At 42.7% G+C, this 14538-nt stretch overlaps 1 protein-coding gene across 3 annotated transcripts in view; it reads right to left on the bottom strand.

The window, feature by feature from the left end:
• LOC149263958 (Integrase-type DNA-binding superfamily protein) overlaps positions 1–14538 on the bottom strand; it is a 170220-nt gene that overhangs the window by 71848 nt on the left and 83834 nt on the right. The gene's annotated exons all lie outside the window — the stretch shown is intronic.

Raw genomic sequence — 14538 nt, 5'->3', positions numbered from 1 at the left:
GATGAGTATTGCAACCATTTTGGGGATCATCAGCAGTGACATTATCAGGTGTGTCGATATACCCAGCAACTGGAGGAGTGGGAGGAAATTGGGCCAAATTTCGGAGGTTAGCATTTGGCCAAACCATTTCTGGGTTTTGGTGGGTTATTGGTGGAGAGACCGGGGTTAATTTCCCAGAATTTTCTGAGCACCAGAGGAGGACCTAGCAGCCATTTCTTGCAGCCAGCATTGCATTTTTTTGGGGCTAGCGCAGAGCTTTTGTGGGGGACAATTCCTAGTGGTTGAGAAGTTGATTTCATCACCTGGGTCTTGTTAGCTTTCCTTGGGCAAGCCTAGGTGCATACATTCCGATCTCATATTGTACCCCTTGTTTATCATAATAAAATGGCTCAGTTCTGTGCAGATTTGGAGTTTTATGGGTATTTAATATTGTGTGAAAAATTATGTGTTTTTGCAATGCATGCTTTGTTTATAGTTGTTAATTTTCCTTGGGGATATTACATCAATTGTCACCTTTGAACCCTATACCAAAAATGTTCTCTAGGTGACCTAAACCAAGAAGACTTCCTTATGGTGAAAATCCACTAAAGAGCATGAGGTGGTGTCTTGTGGTGATCGTAGGCCTCCACCTCATTGTTGTCCCTTGGTTTAGTTCTTGTCTTGTGAGCTCCCCTCACAATACCTACTAGATTTTGAGGCCACACACACTATGACACATAAATAGAAACTTGTCATCTAAAATCAGCAAGGTTCAACTGTAAAACCATGTTGAAATGGATTGCAAGTCATTGCCTCGAGGGTGAAGCATTTCAAGAAGGGATAGCATGCAATTTAATAATAGTATCCCAACAATATTGTAGTAAAATATGGACGAATAATTACATTTGGAAGATTAAATGATGGTATTGAGGCATACAACCCTTACGAAAGAGGCATAAACAATTATTTGTATTTCAAACTTTCCATTATTGAACATCGCCAATCAATTATTATATTTTTTACGTCCTCCTGTATCCGCATTATGACATAAATAAAAGTTTGCCATCTCAAATCAACAAGGTTCAATGGGAGAATCATCTTGAAATGGATTGTAAGTCGTTATTTAGTACATAACACAGAGGCACTTTTGTCCCTTACCATAATAAAAGTGCAGGTTCTCTATACAACTGCTTTAAAACTTATAGCTCTTCCATCTAGGTACATGGAGTCTCCAAAGGATTGAAATCCTATGCTAATGCAATACAAACTTTCTTGACATCATGAATGGAACTAAACTTATTTAGCACAAAACATTGAGATGGTTTTGTCCCTTTTTTCCTTAAGAAGCGATAAATATAGCAGTTGTACAATATGAAGATGCCAAGTGCCTTCATCTAGGTTTATGGCCAACTATAGTAGACTAGACCCTTGAGACCAAATTTCTAACTCCCACTGCCACCAAAAGGATATGATGAGGAGATATCCTAGGAAGTTTTTTCAAGTGATTGAATTATTTTAGAGTGAAAAAAACATTAAATTTTATAGAAATTTCCACCAGTTGTGAGAACCAATTAGTTGGAGTGAGAATGAAATGTCTTCTCTTGGTCCAAAAATTGTAGCAAATTTCCTGAGCATCAAACCAATAAAAATATTAGGCCATAGCTATGTTTATTAATACTATGAAGATATTTACATCCATTACTATACTCCCATATTCATGGGGCAATTAGCCACATTTAGAACTCTTATTTTTGTCAATTGAAAGAGGAAACAAGGAAAAAATTGCAAACGAAGTGTTTTAAGAGGAAGGTTGCTCTTTTAGACACTGTACTAAGGATCTACATGATTTGGAAGTGAACTAAATAGATACTCTTCAAAGATTGGATCAAACGAGAGCTCAAATTGTACCTATTGCCTCAAAATCTAGCAGGTCTTGTAAAAGGGTACCCTACAAGGAAATGTACTAGACTAAGTTACATCAATGAGGTGTGGCCCACAATCACCACAACCACTACCCACTACATTTTATGGACTTTCACCAATGGGAGGCTTCCCATTATAGATGTCACTTATGAAAGATATGCTAGGTTCAAGGATTATGGTGACACTTGAGACTTATAGAGGATGGTTCTTCTTAAGTACTAGGCTCAATCAAGGAAAAAAGAGGCAACTTGCATCCCCTAGTAAGACCAAATTAGGCTACAATTGACAGGATTGAGAAATAACAAGCCAAATGAGATATCCTAGGATCAATAAACCAAGAAAAGGTTCCCAATAATGAATATTAGTAAACCAATGAAACAAGGAACCTTCAACAAGCCCTCAAGTTGAAGCTCTACGCTAACTAGGGGTTTTCTACGGAAAATATACCATGGGCAAGAGAATTAGATCTTGAAATGGAAAGATTGGCCACTAAAGGAAGATGATTTTGATGCAATCAGCTCTTCCCTCACTGTTGGATCTCTCCACAATCCAAAATCATCCTCCTAAGCTAATTCGCACCAAGCCCTAGATGGATGGGTTAGCCTTAAGAGGGTTGAAATTAGAAAAGAGAGTGAATTTGAAATTGGGAATGAAATTGTGTGTGACCAAATTGACAAGGCCAGTGCCTAGTCCTTGGGACGATGAAGTTCATGGATGTGAAAGGTTGGCTAAATCTTGCAAAGGAGTAAGGATATTTTGTTGCCCTGGCACAAAACCATAACTATTATCTTTGTGAGGGATTAAGATTACTTGAGCTATTACAAAAGTTCACCAAGGGGATTTCCATTCACATTTCATATATGAGTAATGTATACAATGATGATATCTAGATTCTATATAATAGATATTCAATAATAAAGCACAATAGAAAGAAAAAAACCCTATATTATCAATTCATTCCATACATTAGACATCAAAATCAAAGATTTATCAAACACAAGGTTCACTTACAACACAAAATGCATGAACAATCCTCTATTGATCTAAGATAACTTCTCCAATGCTAAGAAAAAGCTCCAATAGACAAGAATACTCCACAGAATAACATCTCTCAAAGTCACAAGCTAGGCCGAAATTCTCAAGAAGGTTGAATTCAAGTCCAACTGATGATGAATAGAAAAGAATGATCCTCTCCTCTATTTATATGAGGAGGGCGAGAATTAATTAGCCTAAAAGCCTTTGAAAACAAGTTTGATTACAACATAACCTTGGGATACAAACCAACCCACTAGCTTCAACAATAAATGCCCTAATTAGCCCACACGTGTGAGCCACTAACTCTCTAGAGTTGACACCTTGCTAAGAATGAGCTCCAAATGCCATGTCCAACTGATATGAGGTGTCCAATATGATGTAGAAGCATGTAAAAATCAATATTTGAGGGTTGGCCCTCAAATTCACCTCAATGGCACTTATATGGTCCCAAGATCCATATGGGGCACCACAAAGTGGTCTCCATGGGTTTCCAACTGCTCAAAGTGGCCTTCTCTGCTCCAGCGTTGAGGGCTTCTCTACAACTAACCATCCTATTCTTTGAAGGTGAAACCATCCTCATCTGGGCCTTGAATCAACTGTCATCCATCAATTATTCCTATGGCCAACCTAGGGCATGCTTGGTCCATGTGTGTCATCCTGAAGGATCATCAAATCTAGTACAAAGGCACCCAACGTCTTAGGTGAAGGAGGTTCCCTGGAACATGTGTCATCTGTTGCAACTGCTAAGAGGCCCAAAAGTCTCAACGCTTCACTTGTTTGTGCCAATAGACTTCTCTAATGGCCTGGGTACCTGTGCAGAAGGTGCCCAAGGCATGGGTTGCTAAACCACCTAACAATCACAACACATATTCTAGTTAACGCAACCATTCATTAGGGACAAAGATCATTATTGCATCTAAGTGAACCAAACTTGAATGTCATGGGCTATTTAATACTTCAGATAAGGATCCTACTTCAGATAAGGATCCCCTTCCAAAATTAGGGCCTAGAACTCGCAATGGTGTTTTCTCCCTAGCTACGAGTGGCTAAAGGTCAACCCTATTAGATGTTTCTAGCCCCTAAGGGCAAGTAACATTTCCACAGTCCACCCTTCAATTGATAAGTGTTAATGAATAATAATGATTGATAACGGAGGGGATAAGACTTCATGGCCAAGTGCCATGCTCAATGGGACTGGTTGATGGGGGTGACCACATCCTAAGTTTATAGATGTGATGAGCAAGCGATCGTGGATGCATGAATTACCAGCTTGGCCTTTGTTTTTCCACCCCTCTTATGCGCCTTTTACTTCTTGATTTTATTTTTTGTATTACAACTCATAGCTCAAGGGTTAGAGCTTCCTTTGAATGATGTGGCAGTTGTATTACGGTTTACCCCTTAATGATGGGTCAGTTATCACTCATCGAGATTTGTCCATTCAAGGGTTCCTTCTTTTGATGTGATGGAGCAATGAACGCTCAAGAACGAGGCAATGGCCATGATGAGTGAGGTAGAGCTCATACTAGGCTTTTGCCCACGTGCTAATTTGTATATCCCTGGCCATCTTTTGCATTTTGATTTGTCTTTCTTTATTTTTTTATGGCTATCATAAGCTCTTTCTATTTCTTTTAGCTACATCAACCCCCTAGGGCAAAAGTTTCCAAGCCCTACCCAAGTATGTGGACATATGGTTGCCAAATCCCAAAGAATGGAGATGAGATAAGCGCTTATAATGTGAGATGGAAAGTATTAAGGATGACATGAGGATAAATGGAACTATGTTATCTCAATCAGGGCTTACCATGTAGTGCCCCTCCTACACCAATTGGGCAATTAAGGAAGGTCCCCCTGGACTAGGATCAATGATTAACCCCCTCATTTAAGCTAAGAGAACAAGATCACAGTCAAAGCCCATCATTCTTCAAGATCACCCCATAATCCATATCAAATGCCCAAAACCAAACAAGTATGAGCACCTGATTACAAAATGACCAAAGTACCTTTTGAGTGGAAGCCCACCTTCGTCCATGTGTTGATGCTAGATGAGTGAGAAGCAAACGGCTAATGCAAGTGGTGGAGATATATGGCACATCATCAGCTAGTGGTGACTATCATGGATTGCATGCTTGACTGTCTAGCTGTTAAAAATAGGAGAAAAAAATTCTTATATAGGGGTTACCCATTTTGGTGGGTAACAATACCATGGTGCATTATGGGGTGGACATATAAAGATGTTAAAAATGTTGAAATTTGGTAGCTCAAGGAGAAATTCCCTCCTTGGGGAAGCCCTTCTCACCCTAAGGAGACCCTACTAACCCTTGGAAGAATTTAATTTCCACATGGGAAAATATTATTTTTAATGTGAAACCGTGACAACACAAAAAGGACATGTCAGTATGGAAGAGGAAACTCGACTTCCAAGACTATATTAGAAAGAATAAAGCAGCAGTTATTACATCGTATTTTCCTTAACCTTGATAGTGTTTGTGATTCTTTAGTTATCTTCTTTAGCTTACTTAGTTAGATCTTCCATTGAACAATATCAAGAACAATAACAGTAACAAAAACAAGACACAGATATAGCCTTTCAGCCAAGGGAAAACCCAGAAACTCTTCACTTCTTAAAATTTGCTTCAAATGAGATACAAAGACCCAATCCCTAGACCAAGTCTTTCTCCCAGTACCAAGTCGACCCTTTCTCAAGTCCTTCCTTTAGTCTATGTAAGGACTGAGCTGATGTAAAGAAACATTTCTGAAACTATAAAGATTTACTGAACTGTAAATATTGTAAGGAGTTTTTATAGAGCTATCTATTCTAAACAGAGTATGAAACTTTAAGAAAATTTCTGTTCTAAGTTTATGCAAAACTTCATATGACTAATTGCTTGATTCGATGATAAGTACTTACTTGGTCTGCTGCGGATGTCTGTTGCGGATGAAAATGTTTCAGAACTCCTCCAGTTTGCTTCTGTTTACCAAAAAACCGAAACCACCCAGCCAAACTGAGCAGAACCTTGCTACTCAGTCCAGTAAGCTTCTCAGTTGAAGCAGACTGTTCCCCCGTGCCCAGAAACCTCAGAACAACCAGCTCCACTTCCATAGGTAACTCAAGTTTACTTCTTCAGTATCCCCTTCGTTCTTCCTTCTTCTTTCCCATTCCTTGTACCTCTCGCAAACTCTTCCTTCTGGTTTATAAACTGATTCTTGGCGGTGGTCGTCCTTCCTCCAGCACCCACCGCTTCATTTCCTCGTGACACCCTTCCCATGTCGTGTCATATACATTTCTTTTTAAAAAGGGTATATTGATTTTTTTGGATTAACTTTCCTTTTTCTGATTTTTTTTTATTTTAATATAAAGGTTAGACTTATATTAAAATACTTTATCATTAGTTTATTTTTATTATTTTATTAATTGATTAATATAATTTATTTACTAAAATTTATTTAATATTACTTTTATAAATAGGTCGTTACAGTCTACACCAAACTGCTACACCCTACAACGTCGACCTGCCAGCTACGACACTGCTACACGATCTGCAACTTTAACCCAACAACTTCATCCTTGCAGCGTCTTGGAAACCCTAATATAGCCTCCTCCTGACGGTGGATGACAGCTATGGATGTGTCGGATGGTCCAAATGCCACTGATATTGATGGCGACATGATAGGGGATGAATTGTACGACTGTACAGTTAACACAACAATTATTTTTTATGAATGTACCAACAGATTGTGCTATTACAGATTCATTCAGCAATTCTTTTTACACAGAGACTGTAATGTTTGAGCATATATCAATTATCAGCATACTCTCATACTGAGCAATACATTAAACTTACGTATAAACCTTGGCTTATAGACAATACATATCATACTATCTCAGTCATGCACAGTAATGTTGCTAAACAATACTCATACAATGGACCCGAGTAATGCCACATACTCAAATGCTTTGAAAAGCCTCTACCATATACCAATCTGATCCTGTATCAAGGCACCCTAGCACCAACAAAATATCTCAACCAATACTATCACAACCTCAATAGTATCACAACCAACATCTATTACACATACCAACATCTTCTACACATACTTGACAAGGACACTCACTCAGCCATACAAGATATTTCTGCAACAGTACAAGGTTCATGACAATATATGGAAACAACATACAATTTAACACTACTAGGAGCTTGGATCTCTACAGCTACAATACAAACCATAATCAAATGAATACTGGCAACAACAACTCTCTGCCTTTGAACACATCTTCTGTAACATAATGCAACAGCTCCAAAGAAAATATCCCCACACAGGTCCACAAAAATCCAATCCAATGCATCACACTTCAGGTTGCCAAATGATCTCTGCGTAGGTGCACTCAATCCGGCCTCTCTTTGTGCTAAGCATGTTGCTAATTGTTCGGGTACAACCAAATTGCATAGCATCTAAATATTCTCTTTGATCAAATCTTCAAATTCTTCCCTCAGCTAAGTGTGTTCTTTGAGTTGTACGTCTGACATGGACCAACATGCTCAAAAGATATGGAGCCAAACCTACAAAAACTGAAAATTTGAATTTTCAAAATTGAATTATGGAGCCTAAACTTAGGTTCCCTTTGAGGCTGACTTAAAGTGGATTTTCTTGCTTGAAGGAGGAACAATTTGGACAGCTCGAGGCCCATAACAATTATCAAACATATTTTTAATATTAATGTCATCTTTGGTCCCAAATCTGACCAATCATCAAGCTGCCATTAGTATTTCAATTTGGGGCTTCTTGACCACAGAATGGGGCTCCAATTTTGATGAGGCATATCTCTCCTCAACCACGAGGAGTTATGAGGCATGCCACTTGCTGTTAGAATCGACATGACGAGGAGAATCAAATGTTGATGGTCTTGGATGCAAAAGCATTGATCTTTCTTGTCATATTCTCCATCCAAAGCGGGGCTTCTTCTAGTTTTTGCTTGGGTTGACATCAATGACAACCAAATTCCAACAATCTCCCCTTTTGAAATTGATGGCAACACACATTCTCCCCCTACTACTCCCCTGTCTTCATGCTTGATTTCTCTCACCCTTCGACATCAATGGAAAAGGGTGACTCCCCCAATAAAATATCTTCCTCTGACTTCCTCCAAAATGTCTTTCTCCCCCATTCTGCTTCTAGGGCTTCTTGTCCATTACTACTTCCAATTAATCAAATTCAGTGATGTATATTAAAAGCATTCATGTTGAGACTTTCTTTCTTTTCTTTGCTACTTCCAAAGATGATTCGCTCTCATAATTGATTTTGACATCAATGGCAACACCTTGATAGCTTCTCTCACACTGACATGTTATGTCTCTCATGGCTTCCCTGTATCTACTCCTGCGTCCCCTGCATCTGCGCGAGCTTGCCTTCAATTGATGTTGTGATAATGAAGGCTTCATCAATCCATGGTTGGACGCGCGCCTTCAACACCGCTTCTTTGTGCCACGCCGCGTCTACCTGCTCCTTAAGTGCCTTGGCTTGTTGCATCCGTGCGAGCCTCTGTGTAAGGGCCACCATCTGCGCGGTCCCTTTTATGTCGTCATATTGTTGTTGCAGCTCACGCGCCTCTGTCTCCAAGCGCTATATGTTCGGGTCCTCCTGCAGAGCAGTGAGAACCTCGAACAATTCTTCCAACATTTTGGTGCAGTCCCTCACTGCACTGCTAATCTCTTCTATGCCCGTGGTGATGGCGCTGGTGCGTTGTTCCCTCACCTCTGGAGGAGTTGAAGGTTGCGCCTTCAACCGTAGCTCTGCTATCTGAAGGTTCAACTCCAGCTGAACCTTGGCCATCTCTTCTCACGCACCCTTGCTGCTAACCTCTGGATGCACACCTCTGCTGATGCCTCTACTGGGATGGCCAACTCAGGGACCATTTACCAAGCTTCTTCAAGTACCTGCACTATCTGCCTGTTCTGGGACACAACCTCGTCGCGCTGCAAGCTCAACTGCTCCATGTTGATTCTTTGTTCGCTCAATACCTGCAGCGCACGACCCTCCCTGGCCCGCAATTATGCAGTCACTCTGTCCTGCAGGACATAGAGTGTCTCCCGAGGGAGCACAGCCATGTTGATCCCTACTCCCTTCAACGCACTGACCGTAGGCCTGTCGGCCTTGTTTTCTGTAACCAATGCCCCCTCTGGCAGCACTATTGTGTTGGTCATGCGGGCGTGCAACATTTCTTCAGTCGCGGCCGTTCCTACTGTGAGGCTGGTCGAGAGAGTACCAGCCTGAGGAGTGTGCACCTGCAACTCCTGAATCTGTGCCCAGAGGGCCCCCAACACAATTTGATTCTCCTTTGCCAACTGCTGGAGGGCCTCCGCAGTGACGTCACGCACCATCTCCCCTATATCATGCAGATCTCCCTTAGTGAGGGTGATTGGGTCGAAAGAAGTCTTAGATGCTTTCGACTTCTTTCGCAGCCCCACCTGCTCTCTCGGGCGCTGGCACTTTAACTGTGTTGACGTTGTTTGTAGGTCCGTGCCACCGTCCTCTGTTTCCGTCTCCATTTCTTGTTCCTACTCAGGCGAAGGCAACCTCCAGCCCTCGTGCTCCTTCTATGTTGCCTTCTGTGCCTCTGTTGCGACCTTCGCAGCATCCCACGCCTTTGCTACTGCGGCCTATTTTCATCTCTTCTCTGCCAACTGCGCTACCCGCAATTTTGCCGCCTCCTTTTTTTGCGCAACTGACTTGTTTGCTTCCACTGCAAAGATGGTTGAAGCGCACCACTCCAGCAGCAACGCCTCAAGTACGTCGAAGATAACATCATCTGTGGCCATGTATGGTAGTTCATTCCACTTCTTTGTGGGGTCCTTGCGCGCCCTGATGTAGACATGATGGAAGTTCGCCTTAAACTCCGCAAAGCTCTGTAAGCTGTTATAGACAGTGGGAGATAATCGCGGCTTGCGATTAATCCCCATTCTAATGTTCATCTCCATGAACACCCAAAATATTTTACTGTCTCGGATCCTGCGCGCGTCTTTAGTGGCCCACAGCGAAGCATACTTCGCGGCCTCCGGGAGATCCCTCGCAATTGTGGGGAACTGGCTGTCCTCAGGTAATTCCCCAGCCACTAGCACTATGGACAGCAGAAGCCATGCATAGTGGAAGGTTTTCCCCTGTTCTTGTGCCTCGCGGCAATTCTCCAGGAACTCCTTGCACAAGTATTCGGACCAGTTAAACTGGACCCCCTCTGCGCACTGCTCGGCAAGTGCAACCACTGGCGCAGGCACCTCATCCGTGCAACACTTCCGCATGACCTTACCCGCCAGTATCTGAGTCGCGACTTTGACTACCTTGTCGTTGATACTGGAGATCGTGTAGCCCCTCTTTTTCTTCTCCAGCTTATATTTCTTTTTCATGGCCTCCGCGATGGCCAAATCACTTTTTTACCCTCCGAAATGTCTGTTGGGTCTTCCCCTTTACAAGGGAGTCGGGTAATTCTATGGATCAGGTGGTCCGTGATGGGGACGGGCTCCTCTAGCCACAAACACCCATCATGCACCAGGCAGAGTAGCTGCCTGATGACGAAGATAGTCACTGGGGCACGATGATAATGCAACACCCAGAGCAGGTTCAACAACCTGCCTTTTCGAAGTCGCGCAACCACTTGCACGGCTCCAACTCTACAACTCCTGCCGCAGTGTTTTTCTTCGGCTTCATGAGCTACGTGGTCGCCAAGTGAGGGAATTTCTCGTGGTCGGCGAGATCCCAATCTTCGAACTTCAAACTCGGCACCCGTCCTAGGTGCGCTCCTTCGAAAATGATATCGTTGGGTAGCAACGGAGTCTGTAGAGAGCTTTTACTCTCATCGATATCCTTGGGCACCTTCGTCGTCCCCTTCCGCAGAGGAACATACACGGGCAGCCTGGTTAGAGGGTCCGCACCCTCGGTTTCTTTCCCCATGTCTTTGTCCTTGTCCTCTTCTATCAGGATGTCCTCAAGGTCTTCCTCCTCATCGGTTTCCAAATTAACCACTTTCCCCTTTTCTTCCATTGTTAACTTAGTTCGCAGCGGGTTTCGAGGGGACACGTGCACCGAAACCATGGGCAACTTATCTTTCTTGGTTCTCGGCGTGCGCGATGATTTAGGGATTTCCGCAACTACCCTGGCGCTCTCAATGGCATCTTCTACTGTCATGGCCTGTGCGGCCTCTTCGACAGTCATTTCTACGATTTCCATGGCTTCTTCAAACACTGCCAATTTTTTTGTCCAGAAATCTCTCAACTGCTCAACCAGGTGCTCAAACAACGCTCTCAACAGGTTAAATAGGTCTCGGTTAAGAATACTCAAAGCGCACGACAGCTCAATTCTCAAATATCCAAGTGTTGTTTGCTGGGCAACCCTTTTTAATTTATAGCATCTTTTGAATTCAAATTCGACCGTTCCCCCCAAATCTGGTCCATTAATGCTCCCTTGGCGGCAGAATTTCCCAAATATTGCCCATAAAGCTCACCTTAAATGTCTGTCGCTCGCTCCATTTGGTTTCACACCAAGCATCACATTGTGAATAGTGACTATAACGGTCACTTTCCAGCCAACCTGCACAGCAGCGCAACTATCCTTGCGTTGTCGCGGACCCTGTGACGCTTCGCTTCTACACGCGGTCTTGACATCGCGCAGCTCTCGAGCAGAGTAATTTATAGCCTCGTGCCTCCTTTCAACTGCCTGGAGCGCTAAGATTGTGCTTCCCACGACTAGTCAGGTGGTTGTGCCACCTGTATATGGCTTTACCCAATCATCATTTACTTCTTCTTGGAAAAGTTCGCCTTTTAACCTTACTACTTGCGTCACGCATTTTACCATTTGCATCGCACCGCCATCTGTGATCCTTTTAGTAATATGCGGTCCAATCCAAGGCATCAAACTGATCAACTCTCAGTGGTAGTCTTCAAATTTATCAATGTAATCGTGTGCATCCCGTTTTATCACCACAGTCCTTTTATCAAGAAAATCCCTTTTCATTCCTCCCTCCAGCTTCTTGACTTCTTCTTCTGCCATGGCGCTTTTCTCCCTCAAACAAGCTTTTTCATTCAAGAGTTCTTGGAGCCTAAGATTACCCCGCTGGATCTCTTCATCAGGTCCCAAGCGTTCTTCTTCTTCCAGCTGCGCGATCCCTTCTTTCAAGGCTTCGCAATCTGTCGTATCCGCGGGCATTGCTATGCGCAAGCTAGGCATGATATACTTCATCGGTATTCCAACGTTTGCTTCATAAACCAGTCTAGACGGCGTCTGTCTCGTCAATTTCTTGCACGTCGCCCTATAAGCCCATAGGACTACTGGTATGTGCAGGTCCCAATCGCTTTGCTGCGCATTACATACCTTGTTTAGTGCTTCGCACACTTTATTAAAGGCTTCCACGTGGATAACCTTCTGCACGCTCGTTCTTTCCACATTCTATCATTCCAATTTGAGAAGTCGGTCGCGCATTTGGCCCCCCAACACATGCTTATTGATCGTACTTCCCATCGCGAAGTTCATGTGCATCCGCACAGGTTGTTTATCATATACCTATACCCACCTGGACAAATGCGCGTGCGGACTATCCCGACCATTGTATCTACCCGCCGACCGCCCTATAGTTTTCCCACACCGTGTGTGCATCATTCTCCACCAGGCGCGCTAGTCATCAAAGTTTCCTACCGGCAACGAAACCATTTATTGGCTTGATGGGGCCTAACCCAAGTTCGGAGTTAATTAGCCAAACAAATCCCTGTGCTACTGGCCCTTTCGGCAATAGCCCGTGGAGCGTGGACTGAGGTCTCACCCGAAGCAGTATGGGGGGATGCCGGAACCAAGTTTCTGCACCCTTGAGATGTCTGAGGGGTCGGTTTAGTCCAACTATGAATACCTTCGCGTAGGTCACTTCACACACTTTCCTGACCTACGTTCCTGACCTACGAAGCCTTCGCGCTCTATTATACTTGCCTTCGCCCAACCCTAATCAGGGGTTGAGGTGATTTCACGCTGCTAAGGTAGCGATTTGTGCTTTTTCCTTAAGTTACACTACAGATCTTACTTATCTTCTTATAACTAGTAGTTAACTTCGTGTAAACAAATGCTTATCTTATATTCGTTGATTCAACACATTCATATAAGTTCGCGCAGCAAATAAATAGTAAACTTGCAATTCATACCCAATAGACTTCAATGCATAAAACAGGAAAAAGACACATAGAATGATAAGAAACTTCTCTTTATTATTTTCTCCAATGGTTACAGACTCGACTCACCCTGTGCACTCAGCTGCAGGGGTCCACGCACTTAGCTACGGACTACTAGGCCTCTGCGCACTCAGCTGCAGAGCCTTCTCCTATCCTATAACCCAAAGACACGACTTTACACCTCAATCAAGACTCAATGCTTCATCTTTTTTTAGATTCTTAGATCTAATTCGCTCTCTCTACAACTTAGAGCCTCGTTCTATTTATACAATCCCATGGTCTGCGGACCATGGGTGGATCTCTAAAGTCAACATTACATTTACAAAAGTAAATACGGCCAACCCTGTGACTCAATTACAACTTCGCGCTCCACGCCCACACACTTCGCGGAGTCTTTACAACGGACGTAGTCAAAACTTGGGCTTTAAGCCCCAACGCTTGCCTTGGGGGATCCCACACCCAACAATATTACATTTGTTTTTGGTTCCCTCTAGCATTTTCGCTTATGCCTTTCTTTGTAAATGCCATTTTTGAAACTTTTGTATCTTGGAAAAGAACTTTTGACTGTATGTGGGGTTATGGGATGTGAGCACCAAATGATTTTCTAACTTTTGCAGTAGTTTTAACAAGTAGAGAACTGGAGTTCTCAAATACCCTCCAAGAGAGTGTTTGTCCCCATATGGAGCCAAGTGTTACCCCTCAAAATGTACATGCATTTTGATAGAGTAGCCTGTAGCACAAGGAGAAAGAACAATATATATATATATATCCGCAAATAGAATACATGGCAGCAGGGAAAACTGTGAGACAGATCCAATTGATGAAAACATAAGTAAAAGAGCTGTAAAAGTTCAGATAAAATGCATTTATGAATCTGGATTAGATCCAACTTCTGCAGATGTTGTTGGCATAATACACTCATTTGTCTATCCCTAGGGAAGTAAGGCTACATGATCTTAGTTATTGACCAGAGATACCTACAGGAATCATGGTTCCATTCCTCAATCCTTAGTGATGTATGAGCAGTTTCAGGCTGAAGATAACCTAGTGTTTCCTTGTACCTCAATTCAGCATTAAGATTCAATCCAAAATCTGTGCAGGGGATTTGGAATGACCAAAGAATAGTGTGGAATCTGTGCCTCTGCTACTTGGGGATGACAGCACCTTGGAAAGCCTTAACCCAGTATATAACTATGTCTCAAGCATTTTCAAGATTCAAGTCATCCTACAGTCCAATCTCTGCACGTAGGATAAAAGCATATTTGAAGACAACTAAAGTGAAATAGGTGAATGGTGCCGATATGGAATACTATGTAGATCATTCCAAGGATTGGAACTTGTTCAAGAGTGAGACTTGCTTACCACCTGTTGATGCTCATGCACCTTAAAGTATGTCTATTGC

The sequence above is a fragment of the Pinus tabuliformis genome, chromosome 6 (genome assembly GCF_031772625.1).
Source record: "Pinus tabuliformis cultivar Carrire ecotype Pingquan chromosome 6, CPIR1, whole genome shotgun sequence".
NCBI lineage: Eukaryota > Viridiplantae > Streptophyta > Pinopsida > Pinales > Pinaceae > Pinus > Pinus tabuliformis.
This window is presented reverse-complemented; position numbering and strand designations above follow the sequence as displayed.